This window comes from Rhamphochromis sp. 'chilingali' (assembly GCF_963969265.1).
Source record: "Rhamphochromis sp. 'chilingali' genome assembly, chromosome: 5".
Classification (NCBI taxonomy): Eukaryota; Metazoa; Chordata; class Actinopteri; order Cichliformes; family Cichlidae; genus Rhamphochromis; species Rhamphochromis sp. 'chilingali'.
The window spans coordinates 27,828,754-27,851,698 of NC_137932.1; the positions used below are offsets into that span (position 1 = coordinate 27,828,754).

General features: G+C 44.8%; 3 long non-coding RNA genes across 3 annotated transcripts; all 3 read right to left on the bottom strand.

The window, feature by feature from the left end:
• Window positions 1–10,243: 10,243 nt before the first annotated feature.
• LOC308397004 lies at window positions 10,244–11,517 on the bottom strand. Its single transcript, XR_013971678.1, has 3 exons — window positions 11,436–11,517; window positions 11,301–11,357; window positions 10,244–10,868 (listed from the first exon to the last, which is right to left on the bottom strand). It is a non-coding gene; the product is annotated as an uncharacterized lncRNA (long non-coding RNA).
• Window positions 11,518–13,139: 1,622 nt separating this feature from the next.
• On the bottom strand, window positions 13,140–15,917 carry LOC308397204. Its single transcript, XR_013971698.1, has 3 exons — window positions 15,736–15,917; window positions 13,977–14,047; window positions 13,140–13,874 (listed from the first exon to the last, which is right to left on the bottom strand). It is a non-coding gene; the product is annotated as an uncharacterized lncRNA (long non-coding RNA).
• Window positions 15,918–16,110: 193 nt separating this feature from the next.
• On the bottom strand, window positions 16,111–17,322 carry LOC308397461. Its single transcript, XR_013971772.1, has 3 exons — window positions 17,277–17,322; window positions 16,322–16,393; window positions 16,111–16,153 (listed from the first exon to the last, which is right to left on the bottom strand). It is a non-coding gene; the product is annotated as an uncharacterized lncRNA (long non-coding RNA).
• Between the last annotated feature and the right edge of the window lie 5,623 nt (window positions 17,323–22,945).

Below are 22,945 nucleotides of genomic sequence, written 5' to 3' on the forward strand. Positions count from 1 at the left end.
ATCCTAGTGCAGACCGCCCCTCCCAGGTAGGGATGGGTATTGTTGAGACATCAGTTTTACCCCGGTTCTTTTATTCATCGAAACTTCCAGAGACGGCACTGGACTGAGTAGTCATTTCACAAAACCTTTATTCATCTTTGTTCATCTTCATTTAAGCATGCACTTCTAGAAGGGAAGACGAGGCCGGTGTCCCTCTCCAAAATCTTCACCCCTTTGTTCGTTACAGCCAGCTTTATAGAGGCTGTCCCCATCATAAAACCCCCTACGGTGTGCTGCAAACTCTGTCTGTGTCTATGTGCACGAGCACATGAATGCCTACATGTGCGCGTTCTCACGTGTCTATGTGAGTGCTCGTGTGTGACTGTGTACGCATACCTGTGTGTATGTGTGTGCACATGAGTGAGTGTGCGTGTGGATGTGTGTGCGTGACAGTTAAAACACTGTGAGTGTAGGTGACTCCCTAGGTCATAAAACCCATCTCTCTTCCAGACCACAGTTATCCAGTTACAAATGTTGAGACCCCCACCCAAACATCCTCTGGGGAAATTCCACTCAGCATTAACTCCTCTCTGTTTTATTTTCACAGTTCAAGTGGGGGAGGGGTCTCCTACAATCTACTCCTAAGTTCACGACACAGTCAGCCTTTATTACTTTAAGGGCAGTGTCTCTACAATAGTTCTACATTCTATGTTAACACATTTCTAAACTCTAAAATAAGCTAAACACTCCTACAGTATCATTTAGGTTTTATCCGATGCCAAACCGGTACTTTTGAAATGCTTAAACGGTGCTCGAACCGGTGCTTAAAGAATGGAGAACACAAACTTTGTCCAAAAACCTCTCATGTTTAGCTGTTTTTTTGTAAAAACAAACAAAGTTTGACTTTTCTGCAGCTACAGGGCATATATGGTATCACTCTTGGTTGGAAGCAGTGCAACCAAACAAGAAGACGGCCGCATGTAACTACGACGGTGTTTGCTAGTTTACCTTACATGCATTAATGTAATAACGTGGTTAGTGTACTCAACGTAAATTACACACGAACAACATTAAGCTACTGACGCAGAGAAGAACGGCTGCTGCTGCCATCATCATCCATCATCATTTCTGCTACACTGACAGGGCTAGGGGCCAGGACTCTTCTCTTCGGGTTCTTGGGGGATGTTGCTAACTCCGGGTCCGATAACAGGCACCAGGTACAGTGCATATCTCGGCTTTAAAAAAACCCCGCTATGCGTCGCCAGGTGTTTCATCAGATTCGAGGTGTTACCTCATTTGCACAATATCACAGTAACAGCATAATAGCACTTGTTGCAGGCTGCTGAGTTTGCATTTTTTGCTGTGAAGTACAGCCAGACTTTTAACCGCTTCGCCTTGGGCATTTTAAAAGAACGTACGTAACTGGGCCCGCCTACTATCCTTGGAAATGTAAAATGATTGGCTAGAATCTGAAGTGTATCACATCACCGAAATAAAGCACCGAAATTTGTGCTGCTTTTCGGTCTGGTTACTACCGTTTATGTCAGAACGGCACTGGATACCGGTACCCATCCCTACTCCCAGGTACCCTGGCTCCTCCCCCCTCCCACAGTGTAGAAACCTGCTGGGAGTTACCTGGCTCCAGGTGTCAGTCTGAGCAGACACAGACATGAGCTCATCATCTGAGTGGTTAGCAATCCATTGGCTCCTCCTGCTGTTCAACACTCAGAGTCACAGCTGTGTGCAGATGTGCTGAACCTCGCTCAGAGAGACACAGGAAGCAGCAGCAGGTAAGTCGTCACCACACACAGGTGAGCCAGGTGTGTCAATGTGTGCCACATTATGCTGATCATGGGTTCAAACTCTGAAAACACGTATGAAAAAAATGTCTTTAGATGGGTAAAGACCCACAGTAACACAGAGAGACCCCAACAATCAGACAACCCCTTTGAACAAGCACTTTGGTGACAGTGGAGAAGAAAAACTCTCTTTTAACAGGAAGAAACCTCCAGCAGAACCAGAGATTAATAATAACTAGAAAAATTTGCATTTCCTGCGAAAATGCAGTGTGGATGCTTTAAAGCTGAAGCTGTATGCAAAAACTAGCTGAAAAAGCTAAAAAGTTGCAGAAATTGTAAAACCTTTGCAGAAGCAAAAGAACTTTGCTAAAATGGAATAACTTAGCAGAACTGCAATATCTTAAAGGAAACATAATACTTGGCAGAAATACAATAGCATAGCAGAACTTAGCAGAAATATTGTAACTTACCAGAAACATGATAACTTCTCAAAAATACAAGAATTTAGGAGAAACAGTATAAGATAACAGAAAGAATATACTTAGTCAAAAATACTTAAGCATTACAGACACACTATGATTTAGAAAAATAGTACAACAGAGCAGAAATACTGTGATTTACCAGAGACACTGTGATGAACTATGAATATTGTAATTTTAAATCAATACCATGTTTCAGCACAAATACTCTGGTTTAGCACAAATATTATAACATAGCAGAAATACAATTATATAGCAGAAATGCTATATTTAGAAAGAAATTTGTATTCTATTTTTATCTTATTGTATATTTATTTTATTTTATTCTACTGTATATAGTATTTTATTTTATTCTATTCTGTACAGTTGTGTACTGTATTTATTCTTATTGTATTCTAATTTTTGCCTCATAACTTTTGCACTGTCCACTTCCTGCTGTGACAAAACAAATTTCCCACGTGTGGGACTAATAAAGGTTATCTTATCTTAAAAAAAAAAAAAGAAAAAAAAGAAAATATAAGCAATACTACAATATAGCATAATAATAATGATTTAGAACAAATACTATGATTGAGCAGAATAGTAATAACTTAAGTGAAAATACTGGAAAAGTAAGATGACAAGCTGAAAAAAAAGGAACATAGTTAAGTTCCCTCAAAACTAATTGTTGTTCACCTGTGAAGAAAAAAAAAGAAATAAAAATAAATTTAAAAAACAAGAAGGAACAGCCAACAGATACACACAAAATCAAATATGTATACACAAATGCACAGAGAGAGAGAGACACACGGAGGGTCTATGCCAGTCAACCAGTCTGAATATATTATAATTTTTTCCAACAATGAGATGCTGCCCTAAAGAGGGTCTCTCTCTCTCTCTCTCTCTCTCTCTCTCATGCACACACACACACACACACACACACACACACACACACACACACACACACACACACACACACACACACACACACACACACAGGGAGAGAGAAGCATGTTTTCAGTCAAGCAGCCTGGGAGCTGCTAAATTTGAATCCACAGAGGCTGTGTACTTTTTCCCGCCAAAACAGGTGCACACACGCAGCACAGAGACAGGACTTTTGCAGTCTATTTCTCATAGTGAGGATTCCCCTCAAACAAATGACCATAATTTCCTAACTGTAGGGGCTAGAATGGTCATTCTTACACCGTTTTGTTCATAAGAGATGGGGGAATCGTCAAGTGTTGACAATTTATCATTAAAATATGAATTTTTAGAGATATATGACATCGATGACTTGTTGGCTTAGAAGCCGTGAATGTCATGGTCTCCGTGCCTGCCCGGTCGGCCCCACAAGGCTACAATTGCTGTTGCTGTTTTCTCCCTCTCTGCCTGGGCGGAGCTCACTGTGGGCTCCCGCCCTTGGCCCACACACACACCTGACAACACTCACCCATCATCACCGGGAGCACTATTTTAGGCTGGAACACAGATCCTCTCGTCGCTGGATGATTGTACCCCTAACGTTAGTGTTCTCACAGCTCTTGTGCTTCATATCCGTGACTTGTGATTTGTTGGTGACCTGCCTTCTCGTCTGCTTCAGATCTCCCCCCCCCCGGACCTGCGACCTCCCTGCTACGGGAAAGTGTGTGAGTGTGAGCGGAGAAGACGTGAGCGAGTTACCCTGTGATTCCCCCCGGAGTTTTTGGATCCCTTCACTGTACATTTATTGCACTGCACTGTAAATAAACCACACCTTGGAGATACCTTACCGCTCTGCGTTGAATCCCTGTACCAGATCGTGACAGAATCATCCAGCCACGGAAATGGATTCAGCAGACCCAGCGGTCTCGACTCCCACCCTCGCCACTTTGGCCACGATGCTGGCACGCCACGAGCAGATGTTCATTCACCTTCGAGCAGAGCTCGCGAACCTCACACAGGCCGTGGCTCAGCTAACACCGCTACCGGCCGCTCCTCTGGTCGCCGCTCCTCCGTTGGAGGCGCCAGTTCCAGCTGTAAGTGTCGCGCCACCTGTTCCCTCACCTGTTCACGTTGACAGATTCCTCCCTACTCCCAGGGCTTTCACGGGAGAGATTGATAAATGTGCTGGTTTTCTCACTCAGTGTACCCTTCAGTTTCGCCAGCAACCGCAAGCCTTTTCTACTGATGGTGCTAAAATCGCTTATATCGTCCAGTTACTCCAGGACCGTGCTCTAACCTGGGCTCAAGCTGCGCTTCAGGCGGAGCCGGACATCACCTTTTCTGACTTTCTGACTAAGTTTAAAGGTGTGTTTGACAGGAAAGCCACAACTGCCACCGCCGGCCAGCGCTTGCTTGCGCTTAAACAAGGTAAACGCAGCATGGCTGATTTTTCTATTGACTTTTCTACCTTGGCTGAACAGGCGAAATGGGGGGAAGAGGCCCTTAAAAGTGCATTGCTCACTAATATTAATGAGGAAATAAGGAATGAACTTATGCTCCGAGAACTACCTTCCTCCCTGGATGCGCTTTTGGTTTTGTGTATGCGGGTGGACGATCAGGTGCGCGCACATCGGAGCGCACGCGCGCCTTCGGGGCATGCCCCGCTGGACTTTTGTGGGACCCCTACTGCGGCCCATGGGTTGTGTGACGCCGACGCCGGGGATGGGGAAGAGCCCATGCAGCTTGGGCGCTCGCGGCTGTCGCCCGCGGAGCGCCAGCGCCGCCTTGCCTCCGGTGAGTGCGTTTACTGCAGCCGTAAAGGCCACTCTGTCTCCTCCTGCCCAACGCTGGCAAAAGGGCGCGCTCACCAGTGATCGTGAGGGTGCTGGTGGGCGATCTGTCGAGTGAAAGCCCTCTCCCCAGACTTCTTTTACTGGCTACTCTGCGTGTTCGGACTGTTTCTCATTCTCTCTCCGTTCTCATTGACTCTGGGGCTGAGCAGAACTTTATTGACACCTCACTCGCCGCCAAACTGAACATCGCCTTGGAGCCTCTGTCACGCCCCCTCCGCGTTCACGCACTGTCGGGCCAGCGCCTGCCTGACATCACTCATGTTTCTGAATTCCTTTCATTATCTCTCTCTGGCAATCACACGGAAAGGATTTGTTTTTTTTCGTTTAAGGCTCCTCTCACTCCGCTGGTTCTGGGTCACCCCTGGCTTGTCCTCCACAACCCGCATATCGACTGGGAGAAGGGTGCCGTACTAGGTTGGAGTGTGGCCTGCCATATGAACTGCCTCCGGGCTGCGGCTTCCCCCGTTTCGCTCCCACCCACGGCCTCGCCGTCGGACGCCCCGGACCTCTCGATGGTTCCGCAGGTTTATCATGATCTGCGGGATGTTTTTTGTAAGGATCGGGCGCGGTCCCTTCCCCCGCACCGCCCGTACGATTGTGCTGTCGATCTTCTTCCTGGAGCTCCGCTGCCGTCTAGCTGCCTGTACAGCCTCTCCCGGCCTGAGAGGGATGCTATGGAGCGCTACATCTCGGAGCCGCTGGCGGCGGGGTTGATTCGCCCCTCCTCTTCCCCTGTCGTGGCTGGGTTTTTTTTTGTGGATAAGAAGGATGGTTCGCTGCGGCCGTGTATTGACTTTCGGGGCCTTAATCAGATCACTGTTAAGAACAAATACCCTTTGCCGTTGCTTTTCTCCGCCTTTGAACTGCTTCAGGGCATGACCGTCTTTACCAAGCTGGATCTGCGCAACGCTTACCACCTGGTGCGCATCAGGGAGGGGGATGAGTGGAAGACCGCGTTCAATACGCATCGGGGCCACTTTGAGTATCTCGTGATGCCGTTTGGGCTGACTAACGCCCCCGCGGTGTTTCAGGCGATGGTTAATGATGTCCTTCGTGATTTTGTTAACCGTTGTGTGTTTGTGTACTTAGATGACATCTTGGTCTTTTCTAAGACGCTCGAGGAGCACAAGGTCCATGTCCGGCAGGTCCTGCTACGCCTTCTGGAGAACCGGCTCTTTGTGAAGGGGGAGAAGTGCGACTTCCACGTGTCGTCTGTGAGTTTTCTGGGCCACATTATCGAGAAGGGGGACTTGCGGACAGATCCGGAGAAAGTGCGAGCTGTGGTGGAATGGCCTACTCCTCCTGATCGCCGCCAAGTGCAACGTTTTTTGGGATTCGCCAACTTTTACAGACGGTTCATTCGTGATTTCAGCAGAATCGCTCTCCCTCTCACTAAACTCACCTCTCCCAAGGTTCCCTTCCAGTGGGATTCTGCCGCTCAGCGAGCCTTCGCCCTGCTCAAGGACAGGTTCACCACCGCTCCCATACTCCGGCAACCGGACCTTACATGGCAGTTCGTTGTGGAAGTGGACGCGTCGGACTCCGGGGTTGGGGCAGTTCTGTCTCAACAGATGGACGGTAAGCTGCACCCGTGTGCCTTTTATTCTCGCCGTCTCTCCCCAGCAGAGTGTAACTATGACATCGGGGACCGGGAGCTTCTGGCCGTCAAGCTGGCCCTGGAGGAGTGGAGACATTGGTTGGAGGGAGCAGCACAACCATTCATCGTCTGGACGGATCACAAGAATCTGGAGTACCTGCGCTCGGCTAGACGTCTCAATTCCCGGCAAGCCAGGTGGGCACTGTTTTTCGCTCGTTTTGACTTCACTATCACCTACAGGCCAGGAACACGGAACGTAAAGCCAGACGCCCTGTCCAGGCAATTCTCCATCACTGGGGAGGACTCGGACCCTGAGCCTGTCCTCCCGGCCGCCTGCGTAATTGGAGCCATCTCCTGGGAGATCGAGGGGCTCATCCAAGAGGCGCTGGAGACCGAACCGGATCCTGGCACTGGTCCACCTGGTCGCCTCTTCGTTCCTTCAGCCGTCCGCTCTCAGGTTCTCCAGTGGGCTCACACCGCCCGCTTTTCATGCCATCCTGGGGTCCTCCGCACCTGCTCGTTCCTCCGACGTTACTTCTGGTGGCCTGCTATGACTAGGGATGCCAAGGAGTATGTAGCCGCCTGTTCGACCTGCGCCCGGAATAAGCTTTCGAACCGCCCTCCACCGGGTCTTCTGCAGCCTCTCCCTACACCAGCTCGACCATGGTCCCATGTTTCTTTGGACTTTGTCACGGGCCTGCCGCCCTCCGCTGGTAACACCGCCATACTTACCATTATCGATCGTTTCTCCAAAGCTGCACACTTCGTCGCCCTCCCGAAGCTCCCCTCGGCCTTGGAGACGGCCCGGCTCCTCACCTCCCATGTGTTCCGTCTTCACGGGATCCCCGAGGACATCGTCTCGGATAGGGGGCCGCAATTCACGTCCCGTGTTTGGAGGGAGTTCTGCTCCGCACTGGGGGCCAAGGTCAGTCTGTCTTCCGGTTTCCATCCACAGAGTAACGGGCAATCGGAGCGGGCCAACCAGGAGCTGGAAGCTGCCCTGCGCTGTGTCACTTCGCACAACCAATCGACCTGGAGTGAACAGCTTCCATGGATCGAATACGCCCACAACAGCCACACATCCTCCGCCACGGGCAAGTCTCCCTTCGAAGCGTCCCTGGGCTATCAACCACCTTTGCTCCCGGCCATCGAAGGTGAGCACTCCGTTCCTTCTGTACAGGCTCACCTCCGCGGGTGCCGTCGTGCATGGCGGACGACTCGGGCTGCCCTGCTCCGTACTAAGGAGCGGAACAAGACCCTCGCTGACCGTCGCCGGACACCGGCCCCCGTGTACACCATCGGTCAACAAGTATGGCTGGCTACCCGTTTTGTGCCGCTACGGACTGAGTCGAAGAAGCTGTCTCCTCAGTTTATTGGCCCTTTTCCCGTTGAGGCCATTGTGAACCCTGTGTCTGTCCGCCTCAAGCTGCCGCGCAACATGCGCATTCACAATGTCTTTCATGTGTCTCAGGTCAAGCCGGTGCTCTCCAGCCCGTTGTGCCCTCCCTCCAGGGCCCCGCCGCCCCCCCGGCTCGTGGATGGTCAGCTGGTCTACAATATCACCCGCATCATGGACTCCCGGCGCCGGGGTCGGGGTTTTCAGTACCTGGTTGACTGGGAGGGCTACGGGATAGAGGAACGCTCCTGGGTGCCTCGAGCTGCTGTCCTGGATGTTGCCATGCTCCGGGACTTCCACCGCAGGCATCCAGGTAAGCCTGGTGGGTCACCGGGAGGCTCCCGTTGCGGGGGGGGGGGGGGGGGTACTGTCATGGTCTCCGTGCCTGCCCGGTCGGCCCCACAAGGCTACAATTGCTGTTGCTGTTTTCTCCCTCTCTGCCTGGGCGGAGCTCACTGTGGGCTCCCGCCCTTGGCCCACACACACACCTGACAACACTCACCCATCATCACCGGGAGCACTATTTTAGGCTGGAACACAGATCCTCTCGTCGCTGGATGATTGTACCCCTAACGTTAGTGTTCTCACAGCTCTTGTGCTTCATATCCGTGACTTGTGATTTGTTGGTGACCTGCCTTCTCGTCTGCTTCAGATCTCCCCCCCCCCGGACCTGCGACCTCCCTGCTACGGGAAAGTGTGTGAGTGTGAGCGGAGAAGACGTGAGCGAGTTACCCTGTGATTCCCCCCGGAGTTTTTGGATCCCTTCACTGTACATTTATTGCACTGCACTGTAAATAAACCACACCTTGGAGATACCTTACCGCTCTGCGTTGAATCCCTGTACCAGATCGTGACAGTGAAGGCCCCAATATGCAAATTTGAATGCCTCAGCCCACATATATGATTGGCTGGCTGGGAAGCCGTCCAGGCCCTGATATGTAAATTTGAATGCCTCAGTCCTCACAGAGGATTGGCTGCCTGGGGACCTGGCAGAAATATATAGAAATACTATGATTAAGCATAAATACTACATTTAGCAGAAATACTATATTAAGCACAAATCCTATAATAAGCAGAAATACTATATTAAGCAATATAAATATCCTATAAAAATCCTATAAAAAGCAAAAATACTGTACTATGATTTGGTAGAAAAACTATAATTAATCAGAAATACTATATTTAGCACAAATGCTTATAAAATAGCAGAAATGCTATGATTTAGCACAATTGGCGATCGTGGCTCAAGAGTTGGGAGTTCGCCTTGTAATTGGAAGGTTGCCGGTTCGAGCCCCGGCTTGGACAGTCTCGGTTGTTGTGTCCTTGGGAAAGACACTTCACCCGTTGCCTACTGGTGGTGGTCAGAGGGCCCGGTGGCGCCAGTGTCTGGCAGCCTCGCCTCTGTCAGTGCGCCCCAGGGTGGCTGTGGCTACAATGTAGCTTGCCATCACCAGTGTGTGAATGTGTGTGTGAATGGGTGGATGACTGGATATGTAAAGCGCTTTGGGGTCCTTAGGAACTAGTAAAGCGCTATATAAATACAGGCCATTTACCATTTTAGTAATAACTTAAACAGAAAAATTGGAAAAGCAAAATGGACAGCTGAAAAAATGCTGAACATGCTAAGGGTCCCTCAAATATACTTGTTAAATGAAAAAAATCGGCCAAAAAATATATAACAGCCACACAATCACAAATATGTACACATATGGAAACACACATGAACAGAGAGACACACACACAAGATCCAATTCAGTCAACCAGTCTAAATATATTGAATTTGAATCTTACAATGAGATCATCCCATAAAAAGGCTTTCTCTCTCTCTCTCTCTCTGTCACACACACACACACACACACACACACACACACACACACACACACACACACGGGTCTATGTGGTATGGAGGGACTATCCTACGTCAATCCGCCCGGTGGTGGTTTAAGTGGACTACCCTTTTCAAAGGACTTAGAGCCAAGGGAGTGAGGTTAAAGTGTTCGAAAAAATCTGAAAAAAATTTGGGTCACTTCAGACCTCATACACTCCCTATAGAAGTCTAGATACACTGATACACACCAACCAGACTCTATTGTGTTTTCTGGAGACATTGTCCACTTGACAACAATGTGTTTTATGAGGTCCAAAAAAACAATATTGGGTCTTTAAAGGGACAATGATGTAATATTTAAATAGCTTATCATTACCATGAATACACATCTGACAGGACACAGGATTACTGGAACATCATTTTATTAGTGTTCTTGGATCTGAACATTAATTTTAACCATAAATAAAAAAAGAAATCTATGGACAAAAATGCCCACGCTTCCCACAGAAATATAAAAATATAGAAAACAGAAAAATTAAAAACATTTAAAATGAATTTTAATAGTTTAAAGGTAAATATTAAGGGGAGAAAATATGCATTTATAATTTTTTATTTTAAATATAACCCGTCAAAAAAAAAACCTAAATAAATTAAATGTAAAAATTATGAAATACAAACTGCTTCTGTATTTAACAAGAACTTTTTTTTTCTTTAAACAGAACATCAGTGTTAACAACAATTGGCAATCTGACCAAGATGTAAAACCACATCTGGCTAAACAGTTATTTTAGTTCATTTTTTTTTCTGCCTTTTTGCAGTTAATCCTCTGTTTCTTACAAAATCTCTTATGTTTTGAACTGTTCTTCCTGCCAACACCGGATCTTCTACCAATTTGCAATGACTGCATTCATTTTTGGTGGCTAGTTTCCCTTCGTTTATGTGGTCTTTAAAATGCCTCATCACTGCAGCAACCTCAGCCTTGGACCACATGTTTTTGGGAGCTCTTCGGGAATTGTGGGATTGAGCAGCATTTTTCTCTGGAAGATATATAAAGTAGTAGTAGTTAAAACAAACAAAAAACCAAACAAAAAAAACAAAAAACATTTGCTTGTTAAAAGAATGGATGCTACCCTGTATTAACTTCTGAAATGTGTTGCTACCATCAATATCAAAACGAGCTAAAATTCTCTTTGAAAATTTATCAAATTTCTAAAATGAGACAACATTTAGTGTTCCGCTGTGAATAAAAGACTAAATAAAAAGTTGAATAAAAGTCTCTTGATGCATGCTCAATCATCCAGGTAAGTAAATCCCAAAACGTTGATTCTGTTAATCTGGACGTAGCGTTTTCAGTGGGAGAAACATTTTGTCACTCATCCAAGTGACTTTTTGCCACCACTCTGCAGTTTGCCATATGTTGCAAAGTGATGAAACAATAATACGCTTAGAGAACCAACTGCACCCCTTACCTTCAGAGGGAGCAGCAGTCTCACTTGCTGCAGGCATTGTGAGTGGTCCTTCATCTGCTGATTACACAATTTGATTAAGTTTTAATATTTGTAACAAACATTTTATCCACAGAAACCAAGCTAGTGGTAACTTACCACAATCTACAGTGTCTTGGAGCTGCGCTGTGTTTGTGGAATCAGCTACTGCATGTACAGGCTCACTGGTGCCACACGCCGACATTGTGAGTGCTGTGTCATCATCATCTGATTCACTCTCACTGTCCTTTGTTTCAGCATCACTTAATGCAATTTCATCTGAGAAATTGTGGGGGGGGGGGGGGGGGAAACAAAACAAAAAAACAAACAAACACAACCCCCCCAAAAACCTCACATTAACAACGAGATATGACAAAATACAGAACAAATACTGGAAATTATAGTACATAGTTTTACTATTTAAGGCCACCACTCTGCAGTTTGCCAAATGTTGCAAAGTGATGAAACAATAGACTTCAAGAACCTTAAATCATGGACATTTAACAGAATGGTCTGTGCTTTTAGGTTTTAATTCTGTTGATAAAGCATAATATTCAACTACTGCCCTAATATTTGCTCCTTTCAATACAAACCTTCTATTTTGATCTCATCCAGTGATTTCCCCTGGATCTGGGAAAGATGTCCTTTTTGCAGTGTTAAAAGCAGTTTGGAAATCTTGGCCAGCTGTGTTGTGGGAACTGGTAATCTGTAGAATTCGCGGTGAACGCGGATATCATGACCCAGGAAATCTGCAACCTGATCAAGTTCGTTGTTTTTCAAATTAAGGACTTGTGAGAGTGTGGCAACATGTTTTCTGAGCTGTGTCGATCTTAGATACTCAGGCTGCTTTGCTCCACACTGGTGTGCATGAACACGCAAGGAGTCCATTCCTCTGTAATGACTCATTGATCGGGGTCTTGCAAAGAGGTAGATATTAGTGGCACAAATACCACAGTCAGGCCTCCTACTAACCAGTAGTGACAGAGCATCCAGCATGCTTGGTGTTAGCAGAACCGGAACATTTCTGTCCCTTTTCCCCATTATTTCTATTCTACAGAAATAGTTACAGAGTCTCTGTTCCATTTCTGAGAGCCCCATGGCAACATCTGTGTGGAGTGCTGTTTTGTCTCTTTCAAGAAAACTTTTGAGGCGCATCTTTGAAACCTCTCCAGAACGTCTTCGGTTGAACACAATGATTTGTGAGAGTGTAACTTGTGCAAGTTGGGCATAATTCTGAGCTGTGGCTTCGTTCTCCAAGCTGCAAAAGGCACTTTCTGCAGATTTTTGAAGGTAGTGATGGAGAATCCGAACATCTTCTGTAAAGGGCAATGTTGATGGCTTGTTAAACTTTGCCTCACTCAATGTGTTCAAGGCACGGTGAGACACCATCTCGGACCATTTGGAGACATACAACTTCTTGAACGCATCAGTGGACTTGATTAGGGCTTCATCCTCTGTCATGAGGGCACGACAATGGATAATGTCAGACATTTTATGCAGTGTATGTCCCAGTTTCAGCGCAAGGCTTGGAGTTTTGTATGACAGTGTCTCTTCATCAAAACCTGAAACTTTCTTTACTGCTTGCACAACTCTCTGGAAATTAGCAGGCTTAATAGCTTCTTCCATGTTATGCACTGAGAATTCTGTGCGCAGACACAACAACAAACGTCCCGCTTCACGAAGCTTCTGTCGTATATAATCATACTTTGTAGGGTCTTGTCCATGTTTATTGTAGAGGGACTGGGCAAACTGAATAACAGTAAAGTCATTTCGCACAGCTGAGGTAATCTCATCTTGTTTCATAACAGCAAGAACCTTCCAGACTCCACTTGACACCTGCGGATAACACTGAGACTCCAGAGTTAAAGCCAGGCCGAGTACTTTGGTTCTTCCAGGTTCTTTATCCGTGTCATCTTTTGGTTTGTTCGGACATCTGCGGACATGTCTCCAAAGATCCTTGCGAACATACATCCCTTGACAATAAAAGCAATGAGCGAACTTTCCCTCTACTGCTTTAATCTTGGGTCTTCTCTTCACTTTCAGTGGTCCCACTCCACCATGCAAAACTGCAGCATTATGCTTAAAATTTCCCTTATTTCTCAATTTCTCTAACAGACTTTTACGCTCGTTTGAGTCTCTAGGCAGGGAAAATGCATGCACAACATCAGGAGCCGTTTTGTGCGTTTTCAGGTGGCGGGAAATTTTAGCTTGTGGTTTGCCACAAAAATAGCAGTAATTTCTTTTACTTAAAGTCATTTTTTCTGATTCAGTTTCGCAAAGCTCACTTTTATCTTGTGGCTTGTCCTTTGTCAAGTTGTGGATTAAATTCATTGAATCTGATTGTTCATGCGCTTTGGAGATGTCATTTTGGCATAGCAGACCTTTTGATGTGCTTGGCAATAATGAGATGTCTTCATCTGAATCTTCATCATATGACTCTGAATCTGGCACATATTCTTCTTCTGATATGCTGTGGTTGCCATCATCATCGCTTGATATTTGATCCAGAACTGAATGTGGCAATCCATCCTCCCCTGAATATTCAGAAATTTCTTCTTTCTGGAATGTAAGAACAAAAGTTATTTTAATTGATCAATACTTTAGACAGGTAAAAAATAAACTGAAAAACAAAGTCAAGCCAAATATGAATGGGATACACACCTGTGTTGACTGGTGGCAATTCTGATTTGCCAATTTTGCAAGGCAAGATTTGTGCCAGACCCCTAAACAAACTGAAACACATTTTGATAGACTTAATTTAGCTTTGCAGTTCTATTTAAGTGAAGTAGTTTTTTGTCAAAGCATTGCAGTAATGTCAAATGCTGAAAAAAAAACAAAAAAACAAACTGTTCACACTTAAGGATATTTTAATGACTACACATACACTGCTAATCCCCCCCCCCCCAAAAAAGGACATCCCAGATGTGAATGAAGGAATTATTCTTATTAAATACTTTGTTCTTTAGGTAGTTGAATGGCATGAAAGTGTGTAGTTGAATGTGTGTGGCCTCCAGATGCCTGTATGACTTCCCTACAATGCCTGGGCATGCTCGGGATGAGGTGGCGGATGGTCTCCTGAAGGATCTCCTCCAAGACCTGGACTAAAGCATCTGCCAACCCCTGGACAGTTTGTGGTGGATGGAGTGAGACATGATGTCCCAGATGTGCTCAATTGGATTCAGGTCTGGGGAACAGGCGGGCCAGTCCATAGCATCAATGCCTTTGTCATGGAGGAACTGCTGACATACTCCAGCCACATGAGGTCCAGTGTCGTCTCGCATTAGGTGGACCCCAGGGTCAAACGCACCAGCATGTGGTCTCACAAAGGGTCCGAGGACCTCATCTTGTTACCCAATGACAGTCAGGCTCTCTGGCAGGTACAGAAATGCCACCCCTCACCATTACTGACCCACTGCCAATATGATCATGCTGGAGGATGTTGCAGGCAGCAGAACGTTCCCCACGGCATCTCCAGACTGTCACGTGCTCAGTTTGAACCTCCTTTCAGCTGTGAGGAGCATAGGGTGCCCGTGCCGAAGTTGCCAAACTTTGTGTTTTCTGGCAAATGCCAAGCATCCTGCATGGTGTTGGGCTGCAAGCTCAATCCCCACCTGTGGACGCTGGACCCTCAAGCCACCCTCATGAAGTCAGTTTCTGACCATTTGAGCAGACAGATGCACATTTGTGGCCTGTTTGAGGTCATTTTGCAGGGCTCCTCTTGTTCCTCCTTGCACAAAGGTGGAGGTAGCGGTCCTGCTGCTGGGTTGTTGCCCTCCTATGGCCTACTCCACATCCAGGTAGCACCTCCATGCTCTGGACACTACACTAACAGACACAGCAAACCTTCTTGCCACAGCTCACATTGATGTGCTACGCTAGATGAGCTGCACTACCTGAGCCACTTGTGTGGGTTGTAGACCGTCTCATGCTACCACTAAAATGAAATCACGGCCAGCATTCAAAAGTGACCATAACATCAGCCAGAAAGCATAGGTACTGAGAAGTGGTCTGTGGTCACCACCTGCAGAACCAGTCCTTTATTATGGTGAATTGACTATAATTTCCACTTGTTGTCTACTCTATTTGCAAAACAGCATGTGAAACTGGTTGTCAGTGTTACTTCCTAAGTGAACAGTTTGATTTCACAGAAGTGTGTTCTGACTTGGAGTAACATCGCATTGTTTAAGTGTTCCCTTTATTATTTTGAGCAGTTTATGTTATGGAATGGGGAATTGAGGACAATCCCAAGTATACCATTTTTACAAGGTCCTGCACCAATGAGGTAATACTACATTTCTTTAATTAGACGTGACCACCCATTAATTAAAAAGGGAGCAGTGTTCATTTCAGCTAGTCTTAACTTGTTGAACTCTATTAATGCTTTTTACTATACACTGTACCTATTCACTAAATGTCTCACCTTTGCACTTATAGCCAAGCCACTTGAGGGAGGAAACCGGTCCCACACACTGAATGCACTTGTCCAAAGATGATATTGTTGTGCACACCAGACGATGATTGTGAAACTGTTAGCAAAATATTGCAACATTTATTTGTTTTGGACAGTTGGAAAGGTGAGGTGTTTTCAATTCAGTTGCAGATATCAACTAATAAACTTCGTCCATGTAAATCACATCACACCCAGGTGACTGCCAAACACACACACACAGCATCCATAAAGAATGATGATAGATTAAATTATTAGTTCATTAAGTGGTACACTGGATTATATTTACCCTTTCAGGCTCTGGATGTTTCAGGTCCAGATCATTGTTTGGAAAGCTGTTGGGTTGCGGCTTTAGGCAGCTCACAGTCTTCTGAATCTGGCTGGTCTCAGTCTTCGTGTGTAACAGATAGAAAATGAAGACAAAAGAACAGTAATCTGACAGTTACTAAAAATGCATCACTCAAGAGGATGAATAAACCATTTCACTATCGGCAAATAGCGTAAGGTACACATCGTGCATGAGAAACATTCATTAAAATCTGTCCTAGGTCAATGTTACCTCTTCAAAATCTTGCACTGAAGAAGAATGCATGGCTTCTGAGCCTTGCTGAGGCATTTCTTCATCAAGATCCTGCAACAAAGAAAAGATGGCACAAAGATTAGACCAAGTGCTCTTCTTGCAACTGGGCAGGCCTGTGCTTCTGTTTTTAATTTGCATGTGTGTGTGTGTGTGTGTGTGCGTGGGGGGGGGGGGGGGGGGGGGGGGGCTTTCCACTCAAGAAATGTTTTCTTCTGAAAAAAATACTGGCTACAATAATTAACAACTGATTCCTTTGCAATCATCCATCCTCTTCCACTTATCCTTATCAGGATTGTGGGGTAGCAAGCAGGTTTGGGGCCTATACCAGCTACCATAGGGCAGTACAACCTGGACAGATCACCAGTCTAACATGGAAGGACAAGCATTTGCATTCACACCAAAGGGCAGTTTTGAATCACCAGTTAACCTAACCCCATAAGCTACATCTTTGGACTGTGGGAAGAAGCCAGAGTACACAGCCAGAGAGAACCCATGCACTACAGCAGTAAAAAGTGCCTAAAACAAGTTAAGAAGTTGTATAGTACTATCTATCTTAATGTTCAAGCCTGAGTTTCAAACCATTTCAACATAGAAACAAAGCACATGCAGTCAGTTCTGCATGCTGTAGGTCAAACTGTCAAAAAATACAAGAAGACCCCTCCTAAAACCAGAGTGATGTCACCATGAAGCAAACTTTGACAGAGTCCCCCAATAACAGTGTGGTCCTCCTAAGTCACATTTGGGTGGTTAACACACACACACTCAGATGTTATCCAGACTTGCACTTTGAAACAATGAAAAGGACCTACAAGCCACGGTCCATGTAAATCACATCACACCCAGGTGACTGCCAAACACACACACACAGCATCCATAAAGAATGATGATAGATTAAATTATTAGTTCATTAAGTGGTACACTGGATTATATTTACCCTTTCAGGCTCTGGATGTTTCAGGTCCAGATCATTGTTTGGAAAGCTGTTGGGTTGCGGCTTTAGGCAGCTCACAGTCTTCTGAATCTGGCTGGTCTCAGTCTTCGTGTGTAACAGATAGAAAATGAAGACAAAAGAACAGTAATCTGACAGTTACTAAAAATGCATCACTCAAGAGGATGAATAAACCATTTCACTATCGGCAAATAGCGTAGGGTACACATCGTGCATGAGAAACATTCATTAAAATCTGTCCTAGGTCAATGTTACCTCTTCAAAATCTTGCACTGAAGAAGAATGCATGGCTTCTGAGCCTTGCTGAGGCATTTCTTCATCAAGATCCTGCAACAAAGAAAAGATGGCACAAAGATTAGACCAAGTGCTCTTCTTGCAACTGTACTGGGCAGGCCTGTGCTTCTGTTTTTAATTTGCATGTGTGTGTGTGTGTGTGGGGGGGGGGGGGGGGGGGGGGGGGGGGGGGCTTTCCACTCAAGAAATGTTTTCTTCTGAAAAAAATACTGGCTACAATAATTAACAACTGATTCCTTTGCAATCATCCATCCTCTTCCACTTATCCTTATCAGGATTGTGGGGTAGCAGGTTTGGGGCCTATACCAGCTACCATAGGGCAGTACAACCTGGACAGATCACCAGTCTAACATGGAAGGACAAGCATTTGCATTCACACCAAAGGGCAGTTTTGAATCACCAGTTAACCTAACCCCATAAGCTACATCTTTGGACTGTGGGAAGAAGCCAGAGTACACAGCCAGAGAGAACCCATGCACTACAGCAGTAAAAAGTGCCTAAAACAAGTTAAGAAGTTGTATAGTACTATCTTTCTTAATGTTCAAGCCTGAGTTTCAAAAAATTTCAACATAGAAACAAAGCACATGCAGTCAGTTCTGCATGCTGTAGGTCAAACTGTGAAGAAATACGAGAAGACCCCTCCTAAAACCAGAGTGATGTCACCATGAAGCAAACTTTGACGGAGTCCCCCAATAACAGTGTGGTCCTCCTAAGTCACATTTGGGTGGTTAACACACACACACACACACTCAGATGTTATCCAGACTTGCACTTTGAAACAATGAAAAGGACCTACAAGCCACGGTCCATGTAAATCACATCACACCCAGGTGACTGCCAAACACACACACACAGCATCCATAAAGAATGATGATAGATTAAATTATTAGTTCATTAAGTGGCACACTGGATTATATTTACCCTTTCAGGCTCTGGATGTTTCAGGTCCAGATCATTGTTTGGAAAGCTGTTTGGTTGCGGCTTTAGGCAGCTCACAGTCTTCTGAATCTGGCTGGTCTCAGTCTTCATGTGTAACAGATAGAAAATGAAAATACAGTGCATTTTTGAAGACGCTTTTGAAACATTAAATAGCGATAATAACAAATAGCGTAAGGTACACATCGTGCATGAGAAACATTCATTAAAATCTGTCCTAGGTCAATGTTACCTCTTCAAAATCTTGCACTGAAGAAGAATGCATGGCTTCTGAGCCTTGCTGAGGCATTTCTGCATCAAGATCCTGCAACAAAGAAAAGATGGCACAAAGATTAGACCAAGTGCTCTTCTTGCAACTGTACTGGGCAGGCCTGTGCTTGATCTCGGTGCTAAATCCTAACTGTTAAACTCAACTCGTCGTGTTTGGAGGAAGAAGAATACTGAGTTGCATCCCAAGAACACCATACCTACTGTGAAGCATGGGGGTGGAAACATCATGCTATGGGGCTGTTTTTCTGCCAAGGGGACAGGACAACTGATCCGTGTTAAGGACAGAATGAATGGGGCCATGTATCGTGAGATTTTGAGCCAAAACCTCCTTCCATCAGTGAGAACTTTGAAGATGAAACGAGGCTGGGTCTTCCAACATGACAATGATCCAAAATACACTGCCCGGGCAACAAAGGAGTGGCTCCGTAAGAAGCATTTGAAAGTCCTGGAGTGGCCTAGCCAGTCTCCAGACCTCAACCCCATAGAAAATCTGTGGCGGGAGTTGAAAGTCCGTGTTGATCGGCGACAGCCCCAAAACATCACTGCTCTCGAGAAGATCTGCATGGAGGAATGGGCCAAAATACCAGCTACTGTGTGTGCAAACCTGGTAAAGACCTATAGTAAACGTTTGACCTCTGTTATTGCCAACAAAGGTTATGTTACAAAGTATTGAGTTGTATTTTTGTTATTGACCAAATACTTATTTTCCACCCTGATTTACGAATAAATTCTTTACAAATCCTACCATGTGGATTCATGGATTTTTTTTTTCACATTCTGTCTCTCACAGTTGAAGTGTACCTCTGGTGCAAATTACTGACCTCTGTCATCATTTTAAGTGGGGGAACTTGCACAATCGGTGGCTGACTAAATACTTTTTTGCCCCACTGTAGCAACCATAACAATGCATGTATTTTGTGAAAAATCACAATTTTGCAACTCAAAACATTAAGAGGCATAAAAGTAAAACGGTAAAAGATTTGAAAAAGCGCCTTTCGCCCTATGACAGCTGGGATAGGCTCCAGCGCCCCCCGCGACCCTGAAAAGGATAAGCGGAAGCGAATGGATGGATGGATGGATGATTTATACCTGAATAGCCCAATAATTTGAGAACATTTTAAAGTTTGAATGGTTGTTCTACGTGAAAATATGAGGAAGTAGTTAAGTTTCAAAAACAAGCAAATTTTAGCAGAATTGCAGAAGTTTCCCATTCATTTCAAATTTAAGGAATAGTGTGGATGCTTAAAGCATCCACACTATTACAGTATTTGAAATACTAGTATCTGTACTTCTACTTCAGTCCTGAATGTCGGTAATCTCGTCACTTCTGCTGACGACCCAGACTCACCTTTATTAACACTCACAGGTGTGAAACGTCACCAGGCCACTGAGCTTTAATCAGAGATGAGCGCTTCGCTGCAGACACATTTAAGCTCCCCCGTGTGCTCTCTGTGAGGTCAAAGGTCATGAGATCCAGCAGTTCCTGCAGATAATCAGAGCAGATGTTGGATCAGATGTGATGTCTGAGACTTGATTGGAGCTCAGGTTTGTTTATCACAGCACTAAAGTCATTGTTGTCCTCCTCCTCCTCCCTTGTCTTCATCAGATTAAATATGGATGCTCTCGTTGGTTTTCTCTCTGCATCAGCCTTTGCCGTAGCTGACTTCCTGTTTGATCAGACATGCCTTTAAAGCGGTGACAGCTCAGTTCAGCCAGAGTTCAGCTGATGCATTAGAATGAACAAATTTTAATGGCACAACTCGGAGACGGAGAGGAAGACGAGCTGCTCGCTGTCCTTATAGCGACATCACCACGATGCTCAAACACAACCTTTCATCGCTGAGCTGTCAGGAACCTGAAGTTTGCAGCTCAGACTGAAACGTCAAACTGCTGCTCCTCTTCTTCAAAGACTGCTGCCGTCAGCACACAGAACACTCTGCAGACTCTGAATGACTCCGATAAATGGTGATGGCGTCCAGCATCAATGCTGAGCCGATCCAAATCACTCCACATCAGAGGCTGGAAGCAGGCTGACTGCCTCACTGTTACGTTTTTATTGTTGCTGGACGTCAAAGGTGAAAGTGCTGGTCCAGCCTCAACGATCCACACAGAACCAAGAGGAGACACACCTCCACTGTCAGGACTCACCTATACCGTCACTAAAAGGACAGAGGTCAGACTGTATGGAAAGGCAAGAGAGCCGGAGCTGCAGACACATCTGATTAAAATGACACAAAACCAAAATGGTGTCTTTGCCACAAACTAAAGTTTTAATGTGCCTGTCTTCTTACAGTAACGGGTTCGTGTTACCTGTGCAAACCTGTGAATATTCAGTCATAAGCTCCTCCCACATTTCTGACTGACAGGTGTCAGACTAACTGACTAACTCCTGAGATTTGCCCGTTTGTCTGTAACTGCACCACCTGAAGTTGAATGCACCATCACTCCACCCATCTGTGCTGGACCTTCACCCTGCAGCAGCATAGTATTTATTTTTTTATTGTCATTGTCAAGAACAATGAAATTGCGTTTGGGGCTTCCATACAACCCAAAAAAAAAAAAGCATCACTGGCTCGTAGACTTCCTGGTTCAGCTCTGGTTGGCTGTTTGAGGTCAGGGCTGACCTTGGTAACCACTGGTTGCTAAGGCAACATGTGATGACTTGTCAGCGAGACTTTAATAGTGTGACACAAACAGAGGCGGAGCCAGACATTTGAAACACCCGGGGCTTAGCCCTAAAGGGTAGTATGCATGTGGGATTTTTTATTTTTTATTTTTTTTGGGGGGGGGTGCTTTTAATTAAGCAGCAAGGCAGAACAAAATCAGGGCTGTATCAAGACACGAGGACTAAACCCCAATTCAACCGACCCAGAACTGATCCAGAATTAAAACAGGACTACAACAGTTCAAAATCAGGACTACTTAGGGCTTAACCAAGACAGAACCAGAATCAAAACTAGATGATAGTAGCACTGAAAATCATCATAGACCTGCACTACACTTATTTTTTATTTCTACCAAAGTACAGACTCAGAAAGGTTTATATAATTATTTAGCCTTTTTGTGCAAACAAGCCTGCATAACTTAATAAATATATAACTTGAAAAATAACAAACCTAAAAAGAAACACTAGGTACAAGATACACGAGTACCTATTATATGGTGATACTTTTGGTAAACAACCATTTGACTAACATGTGTGTCTCACCTGCTCTTGTTCCCTCTCTGTTCCCCTCTCTCTCTCTTTGTGCTGACAATCATCAAATATACAGTTGAAACCAGATATTTACACACTCTTCAGATCAAAACACAAACACTTTTTTAATTGTAACATCAAATCAGACTAAATGTTTATTTTTTTAGATTGATAAATATAAAAAACATATTTGTTAACTTTAAGAGTAAAGAGAGAAACTATCTGTATTTCTTCATTGTAAATGGCACCAAATTGTATTCAAAATTGAGCCACACTTATGGAGCTCCACAATTCTTTTCCTGGTGTTTTGTTGACATCTCTTGATTTTCCCATGTCACAGAAACAGGCTCTGTGTTTTGCCTTATATGCATCCACAGCTGTGCCACCAATTTACTCACATGGACTCTACGAACCAATCAGAAGATTCTTCAGCTCAGAATGGAATCGTCTGGAGTTTTCTTATTAATTAACAATAAACTTAGTGTATATGTACTCCTAAATTTGATGAAAGTGATAAAAATAGACAGCTCTGTCTCTCTTTATTCTGACATTTAACTAATTCAAAAGATATTTCAATATTTATTTATCCAAAACAAAACAAGTTTACTCTAAATTGATGTTGTACAGTAAAAAAATGTTCTTGTGTTTTCCATAAAGTGTAGGTAAATATCTGGTTTAAACTGTGAATATACTGCTGTTTATTGAAATTCCTCTTGTTTTGCATAGAAATATACTGAACAACATACAAAGCATAATATATAAAATACTACCAGAGTTTTTTCTTTGAAAGAAGCTCCTTATGTCCATTCTTGTATATCAGTGCATTACTGAAACTGATTTATTTAGCCGTGGAGGGTAACAACTGAAAATATGAAATAAACACACATGTAAGCTAAGACTCTAAAGAAACAGCATTGTTGTTGTTCGGCTTTTCATTTCGCCATTTGTTGATTCACTT